This window comes from Ambystoma mexicanum, chromosome 2p (assembly GCF_040938575.1).
Source record: "Ambystoma mexicanum isolate Mex_15411 chromosome 2p, UKY_AmexF1_1, whole genome shotgun sequence".
Lineage (NCBI taxonomy): Eukaryota > Metazoa > Chordata > Amphibia > Caudata > Ambystomatidae > Ambystoma > Ambystoma mexicanum.
Window position 1 is genome coordinate 450,357,974 of NC_090923.1, and position 10,453 is coordinate 450,368,426.

Here is a 10,453-nt window from a genome sequence, read left to right on the forward strand (position 1 = left end):
TTAATGCAGCACAGAAATAATACTTTTGTGTGTTCAATTAAATGCAATGCAATCATTCTTTTCCCCCTGCACACTACTCAGTTCCCCCCCAATATGCAAGATGAAGAGATGGAAGGAGAGAACACAGGTTTCAGGAATAAACAATCTCAACCAATGCAGTTTCAATCCCAGTCCCCCCTGCCCTCCAAGCAAGCAGAGAGAAACAGGAATGATTTCAAAACAGGTCAAATGCTTTTGAATGTGGTTTTGAATGAATGGGAAAAACACTGAAAAATGAATTTAAATCTCTAAATTGGATTCAAAACTAGTGGGAGCTGCTTTGTATAGTTTCAGGTAAACACTAGCAATGATGATTGAATAACTAGCAGATGGGAAACTGAATTCTGAGGTCGGATGCAAAGAATAGCTGTTTTACACGTGTTGAAATTGAGCCAAATGCAAATTCGCGGCAAACATTTCAGCGCGCGAGAAACGCGATTGCGGCAAAACTATGATTTCGTTTCTAGCATGTACGGTATGGAAGTTATGAAGGTTTTAGTAGAGGTCGTTTTTCAGAAACAGTCAAGATTTTCAAATGAAAGCTGCCCTTTTGAAATTACAAACAGATTTTCTTTACACTAAGGAGGCTATGAAGATGCAAGATACCCAACGGACAGCCACCAGAACAGCAGCGCCTCTGCTCTGACTTTTGCCCGCCAAGACACTTGTCTTTCTTCAGCAAATATATTAGCGCAAAGATGAATTTATCACTACAAATAACAAAGGACTATATGGATGAGGGAAAGATTCAGAAAAACAAGAAGGTTCTACAATGCAGTTCTGGATATGATATAATGGGTTGGATAGGATTACTTAAAGATAAGATATTGGCTATGGACAATTCTATGCTAGATACTCACAACTATGGTTTGGAATAGGCCCGTCAGGATCTGGTCAAAGGGTTCTGGACTGTAATTCTGCTAGCCCACCGGACAGGATTCAGTCACCCGGTTCTGCACTCAGCACGGCACTCTGGTCTCTGCACGGCCTCTGAAATGTATCTGACGGGTTGGTTCTGGGTTACAGCTATCTGGTTACAGCTCTGCTCTACTGGTTTGGATCTCTGGGTTCTAGCAAGAGTCTTGGCAAGAAATCAGAAACAGCACAGCCAGGCTGTTCAATTTTTGGTGTGCCCCTTGGAAGTCTGGGGTTAAAATCAGGTTTCAAGATTTTAAAGGCCAGCTAAGAAGGGTTCAGCTTTGGAATTGTGCCTTCTGCTTTCAGAGTTCTGGAGTCTTGGATCTGGGTACCTCCTGCAGAGCGCTTCGCCAGTAAGTCAGCTGATTGGTGAATCTGTCTGTTCCTCTAGGTCCTAAACTGTCCCTATTTATGTATTTCCCAAAGGGGTGGGTAGGCTGAATTATACTAAGCCCACCCTCTAGGAATCCGATAGGTCAGAGTATTTCCCCTCTTCTGATTTGAGAAGGAAATCTAGTGTCATAGTGATGCTGCATTTTACAATCCAGGGAGTACCTCCGCTTTGCTTCAGTACAGTAAATCTATTTTTCACATAAATCATATTCACAATATCACCAACTTGCGAATAATACATCTTCACATTACAGATTTAGCAGAGCACGTATCCGTCCGAGTTCCATTTTAGTGAGATCTTCGGTTCAAATTTGACCGTTTTTCACGCTTTTGGTTGGTTACCCAGTGTCAGATCTGTACACATTTCTCTCCATACATGTGCATGACATCTGGGCTTAATCCTGTGACGTTTCATATTTCTAGCATTATCACAATTGCTACTACATCAACATTTCGGTAGTCCTGTCTCTGAACATCGCACAGAGTTCAGAGTAGTCTCAAACTGTGAGCAACATTTTCATATTAACAACCTATAAATTACAGATTTTTACAACTTTTGCCCAGTTTTCTATGAGTCTTTTTCCAAAAAGATATTTTCTTGTAATCTAAGATACACAAATCTCTCTGGCCCTGCCTCCATGGTTTGCTGGGTCCAGAGCACTCCCAGGCTCCCTTCCTGCTGGCAGTTGTTTTCTGTTGACTGTTGAATCTGCATATCTTTTCAATCAAGGGAGTCGTATGTCTCTCCTCAGAGCAACAGGCAAAAATCTCCTCCCACCTCCATTAACAACTCAATGACAGTTCCTGAGCAGCGAGCAGGAGGAAGATGCCATTGTTTGGGGCAAACTGTGGAATGTGCCTTTGAAGTACTGTGGCTAACATTACTTCACTTTTAAAACCCCTTGTTTAAAATGGTCTTTTCTAAATAAACTTATATTTTCAACAAATATACCCACAGATCTCATAATTCCAGTCTTTTTCAAACAGAGATTGAATTGTAGCAACCTATATTGCTTTTGATGGCAAGTCTCTTCTTTTCCACAATTTCATTTTAAGACACAAGTTTTAAACTGCCAGTATAAGTAAATGACAGCTCTGACACAGGCGAGCGGCGGTACTGCGCCCATATCTGACAGATTTTTCCAGGCAAGCACCTTTTTGAATGTGGATTTTCTTGTGATGAAATGTGCTTCTCCTGGCATTGTGCTTAGGGGGATTCTTTAAATAAAGTGATGTTTAACACCCAACAAGGATGATGGATCTTTCTGATGTTTGGTAACCATGATTTTGCACTTTCCACAGCCAAGGAAAAACGGATTTTAAAGCACTTCTGGGTTTTCCTGGCAATGCAGCCTTGCCTTTTCAGGTAATTCTATTTCAGCCCAATGACAGATTTTGGCACTGTGGTCTCTAGTTCCACCACTGACACCGGCAAAATGGATTGGCAGCCTATTTTTCAGGTTTCCCTGCGCACTTCTTAGAGATGTTTAGCGCACAGGGCTTTTTGGCGGCCATCCTGTTGTTTCTGATGAAAGCAGCACACGGTGATGTTGCAGGGCAGAGCCTAGTGGGTCAGAACATCCCACAAGGTGTCAAGTCGGAATCCCATGGGCCTTTAAAGAACTTATTTCCCTGGAGAACTATAGGTGCCCACTTTATCAGAGCCTGGGGTTGTCTGTTTGGACTCCCACCGTAACAGATGTAATTATTGTGGTATTCTCAGAACGACTTTCTTCTGAAGACTTGAATCTATAGCTTTCATCTGATCGATCTTTTTTGTTTAAAAGCTGTTTAATTCAGCACTTTCTGCTCCATTCTCTTTCCTGAATTTTTTCTGCCCTTTCTTTCCTGGTGGTAGCTTTATCGCTCAAACACATTGCGTTGTTGTGGCCTGCCGTGTCTTTCGACCTCACTGATGCTTTGTTTTGTTATCCTGCAGAGCTTTTTGAGCTTCCTCCCTACCACTGTCTTGCTTTTTTCCTTTTCTTTTCTTTGTTCTACCATTAGTCTTACTACTTTTTCACTACTTGGTTTAAACAGCATCTGATGGAGGGGCGGAGTTCCCTGGTTTTGTGAGTACCAGTCCTCCGAAATTTGTGCCATCCGCATGAATTCTTCCAAGACAGACTCCGATAGAGGCGTGTTATCGAATACTTGTTCCATGTTTTCTCGAGCAACACTCTCCACTGCAGTCCTGCTTTTATTTTGATATTTTACCTCTTTTGTTAATATTTTCCCATTCTCATTTAGGTTCTCCATTTGTAGGCTTCTGACCGCCCACTTATCCTGCAAATCCACCACTAAAGGATGACTGCTGTTTTATTTCGGATTTTACATTTCTCAACACGTCATCCATGGTGAAATTTATTAGAGTCTTTAAACGGACTATTGAGATTTCACACTCGTCTACTTCTTTAGTTAATTCCACCAATATTCCCGTTTGAACCTCTCCCTTCAACAAAGACGTCATTGGCGAATATTCTGGGCAACCCAAACCCCTCCGCCCTGAAGTTATTGGTTTAGGAGTGGTTAAAAAGCTCCCTCTTATTGTACGACTCTGACCCAGTATCTCCTTCATTTCACCTACTTCATGCTGATCAGTGTCTCTCAAACTTCGGCATTTTCGCTTCGTAAAAAAGTCAGTTATGGTTTTTTCATTGTGGTGGAAGTTAAAGTGCATTCTAGGCTCATAACTTGGACTCTCTAGAGTGTAGGTAGTTTGTGGACAAAATTCTCAAACCTCCTGTTCCATCATGCACGATTACTCCAGATGTGGAAAAGGTCCGTTCATCACAAATGAACTGCACTTGGGGGGGATTGCGCACAACTGAGATCTCAATACTGGATTGAACTGGCTCTTTCCGTGATTCTTCATTAGCTTTCCACATACACTAACACATCAGTTTCCGGGACTCTCAAATCGTCCCATGTGTGTGACATGTTTAAATCAATTATTTCCCAGTGGGTTTTTTTACTTATATATACCAGTACGAACTCCTCACGGGCTATGCGCAACCCCCTTCGTGCAATGATACAATGATGACTTCAAGGGGCAGATTACAGAAACTTTGCACTGGTGCAAGTGCAAAGTTTGCACGGTATTAGCACTAGGGCAAAGTATGCCCTATTTCTAAAAACACTTGCAAATATTGGAAAACCACTGCACCATGACAAGTGCACTTTGGCATGTTATAAGCAGTAGGGCAAAAATTGCCCTACTGCAAAAAATATACACTTTCGGTGCATTCTGCCCTGATGGAAAAATACAGTGAAAATGTATCTTTTCTGCAACGTAAAATGCTTTCACGTTTGTTAAGAAAAACTGTTTATATTTTATAATATATTTAACTTAATATCGCACCTAAAGCACCATCTTTTTTTAAAGTGCTCCATTTTAAGAAAGTCTACAATTAAAATGCTTACACCATAAAGGCAACCTTGTTATTTAAATATTACACAATAAAGCAAGTTTACTAGCACGTGTTGTGCACTTTCCACACTATTTAATTGAAAAGTTACATTTCACCACCAGAACGCCAAAACATTTATTCCTATTACAACCATGTGCTAATAGCATTATAGAACTCGGCAGGGCAGTAAGGATATATTATTTCACAGCCCAGTAACCAGTCGTGTACAGGAGAAACCAGTACCCAAAGCCCAGACCAGTAACTTTGCATTGGCGAGAACTGACATGAAGTCCATGCAACCAGTTCTGATGTCAAAGTCGTGCTCTGGTCCAAACGAGCTATGCTCCCATTATCTAAAATCAAATTGTAACCCGGAGAGTCTCACTTTCCAGAGATTTGCCATCACCACCAGCTTTGAAGACACATTCCCTGACGCCCCAAGCTGGCAGCACTACTTCAAAAATATATAGCATGTAAAGAGATCAGTGGAAAAAAATCTGGAAAAAATTTATGATGTACAAAATAACTGTAAACGATACATTTGGTGGTAAAGTATGTTTTGTAAAAAGGTGCTTTCAAAGGAAACAAAACATTAATAAAAGTAAAGAGTTATATATAAAGTGACCCTTTCAAGGAGCATTTTTGACAATCAAGTAAATGTATACATGTTCTCAAAGTGGTGGTTTCAGAGTGGACATTAAAGCGGGCAAGGGGGATCCCTCATAAACGAAACAGAAAGTGGAGTTGTTTCGTTTGCTTTAAATAGAAGGGCTACTTAATTGCCAATGGAATGCTCTTGACCAATGATATCAACCAGGGTTGAGAAACAGACAACCTGGTATCAGCTGTCACTGCTCCACACAAACAAGCATTCCTCTGCCTCAGAACTACTGTCTAAGCCCGGGTTCTCCCTCACCTAGACAGTGCCAACGCCTTCCTCACAGGCCTCGCGTCTCTACTCAGGGCAATGGAGTTCAACCACATCCTCACCCTGTCCTCCAGGTAGTAGTAGCCTGTCTACCCCTTCAATCACTCATCGCCTTCAAAAGACCCTACATCACCTATGAAGGGGTCTGCAACCTTTGGCTCTCCAGATGTTTTGGACTACAACTCCCATCCCCCTAACCAGAATAGGCAAGAGCCAGATATCATGGGAATTGTAGTTTGAAACACCTGGCGAGCCAAAGGTTGCAGACCCCTGGTACTGCAAACCTGGCCGAAAAGCACGATATTTCTGGAAGTCCAACCAACACAAGAAGCTATGACATCGCTAGAATGGAAAACAAGAATACAAGGAAACTTTAAGAGGCCTTATCATGCTGCACGCCAAGAATGTGGCAAAACTCACTATCCCACATCAGCCTGCCCCCTCTTACACGTCATGAAGAAACGTACTCTTTTATTTAAGGAACGCCTTACAGAACACTCCCCATCCCTGGTCTCACGTGAACGCCCAACCTGCTTAGAACTCGCCCCTGACATGCATCCCTAAATCCTTGTTCCCCCACTTGTGCGGTGCTCATTTCTTTGACGCGAGATGGGGATCCATGGAATTTGGCACACACAAAGCTCTCAATGTACCCCATAACATGAGTGAGCCGCTCTCAGTTCTCGAGCCTGCTAACACTGGGATATTGCCAACTGTTGTCAGTGGTGTCAGTTATTTTACAATGCATGGTACGGTACCGTAACCAGACCGTAACACCTGTGAATGCGCATAATTAACGTACATCTCGCTCTCCAAGAACATCTCCCTCTCCAAGAGCATCTCCCTCTCCAAGAACATCTCCGTCTCATAAAAAAGGTACACATTTGGTGTTTCCAATAAAAAAGAGGCCAGTTCGTTGCCATCCTCTGCTGGCACACATGCATGCGAGTATTATAATGAAAGGCACACGAGGCCCAGGCAAGCTGCCCCATCACTCTGCTCAACTCTCTCATTCGCCAACTCTGCTTTGGTGCACAATCAAATGCCATCAAAAACGATGTACCTGGGCAATACAGCAACATTAAACACACCTCTTGTGTATGACATGTAAACAGTCTTAACGGGCGTCGTTAACATGCGTCGTGTATAGTAACTTGACCGTAACTGTTTTAAATGTTGTATGCATTGTGTTTCCTGCCACAGCTGTGTTGAGTCGCATCGTTTGCTGAAGCAGGGTATAGAAGCAGGGTTCTCAGTGTTCCCGTTCCATGCGTGAGAAGTTCATCCAGTCTTGTTTATTTTTCATTTGTATTCTTGGACTTGTATTTTTCCATTTCACATTTGAAATTTTGGTAAACTACAAATCCCAGAATTCAAAGCAAAACCAGGACTGGGTAACCTTGTCACTTATGGCACGTGATACTTTAAAGCTCTGTAGTAGGGGCACGCTGACTTTATCAGAACCTTGCTCCGCTGCTGGGATGTTTGAAGACTAATTTGTACATTTGCTAAAAAAACAAAAAAGAACAGGTGTAATATATTTACAGTCGGGCCAATAGGCAGGATGGATACACCCTAGCCCCTTTCAAGTTAAGCATAGTCGCTGCATCTGTAAGAGGAGGTGACAGATCACGCTTAGTCTGACCCACACCCTCCCGGTTCCATATTGGCATAGCTCCTGTCTCAGCCTGCCTTATGCATAGGTGGAATACCGCAGCCATTTGACAGGTACGGCCCCGCACTCTGCCTCTTCTATAGCTATACTCTCCTGTATAAGACTGGCAGATGTGAGTGTACTTCTGCCTGATTGAGAAGTTGTTCTTTGTGCTGAAAGGTGTGGGACTGTAGCTGGCCGAGCTGCGCCTGAGGAGCCCTTTCTGTCTGCACATAATGAAAGGGCTGCCGGCTGCTCAGCACAACTGCAGGAGAAGCAGCAGCCCCGCCGCAGCCCTGCCCTGCTATTATCACCGTCCCGACGGCACACCCTGCCCGCAGACAGGCGGAGCGCGGCCGCCTGCTGCTGGAGCCGCCCACACTGTACTGAGGTCAGAGGTGCTCAGGACCCCCCACGGTGATGCTGGGTGCACCAGACGGGGGCTCATCGGGTGAATGATCCGGCTGAACCGCTGCCACAGCACAAGGCATCTCCCGTCCTGGTACACCCTCCGGGTTTTTTAGTGTATTTTTACCGTGCACACATGGCACTCGGGGATGTGCCAACGGCGAATTGGTGCCACTCTCGCTCATCCCCAAACATGGCACGGGGGTAACCGCCGGGGACCGACCAGTGCCACCCTTATACTGCAGCTGTGCCCCGCCCATTGCACTGGAGACCTCGTAACACCCCCTCACACATGGTACCGGGGACACAGCCTGATTGCAGCACTGGATTCCCCGCTGCAGAGGGGACACCCCGGTGCTGACAGTCATCACACACGGTAGCAAGTTAACAAACAGTGACATGTTGATGCCGCCCTCGCATTACACCGCTGCCCCAGCGCATGCCCATGGCTTCTCTCCCACAAGGAACAAAGCTTGTTCTGAGCTTACCTGCTACGGGTGCCTCCTAGCGGCCGGGTCAGTCTTCTCCCAAATGAGCAGGCAGTGAGTACACCAGCAGGTGCTTCCCTCGTGACGAATCCACGCTGCAGGGGAGCTGCCGGGGCTATCCTGGGAGCCTATGCATAGTAGAGCCCCCTTGTGAACTGCACCCCTCTCTGCCCCCGGCGTCTCACACTCTGCACCTGCCACCGGGCCGTGCCCAGCTCGCGGAAGAGCCCTCCTCCTGCACTCGAGACCCGCCGTAGCAGTCCTGCCCCCGCAGCAGCACTTCCCGCGTCTCCTCGATCCTGCATCAGCGCTCTCCCCTTCCTCGGCAGCCTACCCCCTGCTCCACAGCTCCGTGGCTTCTCCCAGTTCCTCCGGTGCCCGGTCTCCACTCGGCGCCCTCTCCCTCCCGTGCAGCTGCCGCTTCCCCGCCGCCCGCAGTTTCTGAGCCCCCTGTATGCCTGCTGCAGGGAGCCACGCTCAGTTCAGCACCGCACGCACAGCTGAGCCAGGCTCGCCGGGTGGAGGGAGGGCTCTCACGACAGGGAGTCACTCCTGCAGAGCCCTGGCAAGACACTAGCCCACATCATTGTCCTCGGGGGGGGGGGGTTGAAAGTACAATGCAGCGTGGTCACTCCACGAAGCCCCCACCGTCAATGTTACCCTAACACAGGAACATGACCCACGAGACCTCCCTATTCACGAGAGGCCGGGCAGCAGCAGGATTCAGCGTGAGAGAGGGTTAACGAAGTTACGGTGGAGCTGGTGCTAACACAGTAGCTGCCGGGATTCAAGCCTTTCAATAGCTACTTATGATACGGAGCTGTACATTTGCAGGCACATGTCTAAAACCCCATTGAGATGTTCTGAACGAGCTACAAAGATTAATAAAAACAGCTCACAAATGTATATTATATATTACTTATAAGTGTATAGTGCCCACTTATCACTGATAGGGTCTTGTAGCGCTGTGGAGTCCTCTCAGTGTGGATTATCACAAGGCTCTGGTGTGGCCATGCTCTGGACTGGGTGGAGGAATGAGGCGATATCTCAATATATACAATAGGTATTATGCATTGATTTTTTTAAAAAAACATTTCTTTGCATTTGTGTAACGCCCAGACCCAAGGGTATCACAGCGTTTGTACAGGTGGATATAGTAGTAAAGATGTGGAACACAAGGATACATATGTAGAGGTAGTAAAGGTAAACTACAATGAGGCAGGTACATAATAGTCCTACTTGTTCAATAACCAAGTTTTCAAATGTTTCTTGAATTCAGGGTATGAGCGCTCGTTTTTTAGGTGCTGAGGGAGAGTGTTTCAAAGGGAAGGAGCTGTGTTGCTGAAACTCAACACCCCCCTTACCCCCGCTCTGACAAGTTTTAAACGTGGAACAGATAGTTGATTGGAGGAGCAGACAGAGGGAGCTGGAGTGAGGTTTTCTTGTGATGCGGTGTTAGGCAGAATCCTGTGCAGTGCCCTTAGGGACCACTACACACAATTAAGACCACAAGTGGTAATACAAGTTCACCTTTGGTACAAGCCTGTACTACTATGTTAAAGTGGTAGCAGTAGCGGAAAAGCCAGGCCTATCTTAAGAGTATATGAGCAGTAGCAGAGATTACACAAAGGGACCACAATTAGTGTGACTCAAGCAAACACTGACTCAAGGTTTCAGGTAAAAAACATAAGTACATTTATTTTTAAACCATTTGTTATAAACACAACACTTCTATTAATTCAAAATCACACGTAAAATATACTACAACCAATTCACTTTGGTACACTCTAACTCAAGGTAAGTACCCTATGTTTTAACAGACCGGTGTTGTGAAACAAAAGACGTTACTGGGGATACGTATGTTATCACTTTTTGACAGTAATGACAGTTCGGTCTTACTAAAGATACGCGGATCCGCGACAAGAAATGTTACTGGGGCAAAAACACACTTAGCACCTGGGTTAACCAAAGAGAGTTGGGGGCAAAAATCATGGCAATACATTTGTCAAAGCAGACAGAATCAGAGAGCACTCGTTGACAGAAATTCAAGAGTCAATAGGGCGGAGCCAGTGTCAAGTGGAACCGGGTTCCTGTTGTCAAGGATCACACCGTCGGACAGTTCAAGATTCAATGTTGCCAAGAGTACTTAGATATTGTCAATAGAGGAAGCAAAAGTTATAAGAAGGAGGGAAGACAAGGACAAGACTGGGAGGCG

At 45.3% G+C, this 10,453-nt stretch overlaps 1 protein-coding gene across 2 annotated transcripts in view; it reads right to left on the reverse strand.

Moving 5' to 3' along the window:
• Nucleotides 1-8,714, reverse strand: part of FRMD4B (FERM domain containing 4B) — a 1,720,334-nt gene extending 1,711,620 nt beyond the window's left edge. For both annotated transcript variants that reach the window (XM_069643814.1, XM_069643813.1), the window contains exon 1: nt 8,239-8,714. The gene's annotated coding sequence lies outside the window, so the exon portion shown is untranslated. The remainder of the gene's footprint in view (nt 1-8,238) is intronic.
• Nucleotides 8,715-10,453: the final 1,739 nt, after the last annotated feature.